Below are 2,500 nucleotides of genomic sequence, written 5' to 3'. Positions count from 1 at the left end.
CCTGCTTCATCCTACTGGATGAGGCAGATATACCATGTGGGGAATAATGTGTGACTAGGTGCGTTTTCCTTCCCTACTTTGAAGGGAGTGTGGATACAAAGGCAACCTTGGCATTGTAGGCAGGAGCCTGAACCAGGAATCTGACTTCTTTGCTTTGTGGTTTGCCTACGTCCACTAAGGTTTTCATTTTGTTTGGATCTACTGATACTCCAGACTCTGAGAGGATCCTGCCAAACCATTTTACTTCTAGTGTGCAAAACGTCGTTTTAAACATTTTGAAGGTATTGTTTTTTCCTATGGACGTCGAAGTGTAGCTCGTAAGTTGTTTTCCTTTGCACCCTGGCCTTTGACACGTATGTTGTCATGGATGGTTCTTCGGGAAGAAAGACCTGCTTAATGCTATGCAGGCGTGACTGGAATATACTGTGACCCTTGAGTCAGTGGTAGAATCCATTGCCCTTGTCCATTTCTGAAAAGACATTACAATCTAATTTGTGGCTTGTGCTAATATTCATCCTTATTGCCCCTTCAGACTTCTCTGATATAGAACGTTAAGCACACAATCAACTGATTTTGAAGGCTCCTCATCCTCAATAAGGTCATCTCGGATATGAATCTGAATGTAGCCTTTTCTGTACTTACTGTGGCTCCTGTCCAGTTGGCATGTCTGAGATCTTCCCTTGGACGAACCCTTTTGAACTGGATATCGTTGGAATAAGGAAAAGAAGAACTGATATGGGGTTCAAGCATAGGATCCTAGATACCAATCATCAACAAAGATACCAATCATCAACAAAGTGAAAAAGGGTGAGAAAGCCTCCCTGGCACTGCATCTATATACTGCAGAGTTGTATGCCATCCTTGACAATCCAGATGATCAACGGTATAGAGAGGTGCTAATTCTGATTCTAACAGTGCACTTTAGGCCATCAACAGTTTGATCTCACCATACCCAGTGGCGAGAAAGATCCTAGATTAGCTTGTTTTAGTGTCTTCACATAAGAAAATAATTATCTCTAGGGCACCAGCTCCTGCTAGCATACCCTGAAAATGAGCCGATAATCGAAACGGATCAGAAGCTGCTGCGTGCCACACACTGCTAGCTTCCCACTTCCTCACATCGACGTAAGACCCCAGATCAAAGAAGCTGTAAGACACACGTGAGAAACCAATGGCGGAGTAATAATTCCAACAAACCGAGAAATCAAAAGTCACAAGTATCAAAGTCAACCAGTTGATAGCTTTCCTAGCAAGACCACGAATTGTACGCTAGATCGACTAATGGACGCACCCCCATGTTTTACTTGTGTATTGCCTCCATGGTTGTATTTCTGGAACTGTAGAAGGCTTTTGAATCAGCGAGGTTCATGGTGTTCAGGACACCATGATTCAGAAAGGAGTTTGAGGCAAACTTTTGGTCTGGTTAGGGAATTATTTTATAAAAAGAACTGCCGGAGTCAGATTTCGATGTCACCTTTCATAGCACTTGTCCTAAGCCCAGCACTATTTAACACACTGATATTCTTTATCCTCGATGTTCACTTCCCAGACGGATGCAAGATGATCTATGGAAATGATCTTGCAGTTATCTCTCTGGGAGAAATAGCTCAAGGAGACCCCACGTCTGAGAAAGTTATTTGAGTCCAACTTCAGTTTTTTGCAGCCAAGTCGAAGGCCATGACCCAGAATCTTTGGTCTGAGATGCAAGACAGTGTATCCATGAACTACACCTACACCCAGCCATTGCTTTGTCTTGAGAGCAATGAGTAGGAGACATATAAATTATAAATATTTTATGTATATGCAACCGTCCCACTACGAGCTATGCCCTTGACGCCCTGAACACTGCCAAGACTAGATTCAGGAATAGGCTTGAACTAATTGAAACAGACTGTCAGGATCTGGATGCCCCCAAGTAGATGGAGGTTCTCAACTTCCGAGCAGAAGCTAACCCTCTCCCTTTGGATTCTCAAATTGATCAAATGGCAGCACAGTACTTTGCCTAAGTCACCCAGGCCCTTGGATAAGCACCTTACAGATGGTATTGAGTCATCTTGGAATAGACTACAGTTTCCCTACAGTGATGGAAACGCCGTCAACACTACTCGTTATATCAATATCAGTTGCTAATTACATTTACTAAATGAAACGGAGTGGTAAAACTTCAACGAAAAAACGTTTCTCAGCTATATGCCTTAGGCATATCCGTGTGTTTTCCTTCGTTATTCTACTTGCAATTTGTTCGACATGAATAGCACACACACACACACACACACACACACACACACACACACACACACACACACACACACACACACACACACACACACACACACACACACACACATCCACACATCCACATCCACACACACATCCACCCACACACACACACACATCCACACACACATCCACACACATCCACACAGACACACACTGCTATCCTTTGCTACTTTGGTTACTCTCAAAAAAAGAAAGGATTAAAAAAAAGATTCCGCGCCAC

The sequence above is a fragment of the Penaeus chinensis genome, chromosome 19 (genome assembly GCF_019202785.1).
Source record: "Penaeus chinensis breed Huanghai No. 1 chromosome 19, ASM1920278v2, whole genome shotgun sequence".
Classification (NCBI taxonomy): Eukaryota; Metazoa; Arthropoda; class Malacostraca; order Decapoda; family Penaeidae; genus Penaeus; species Penaeus chinensis.
Note: the sequence above shows the minus strand (reverse complement) of the source record.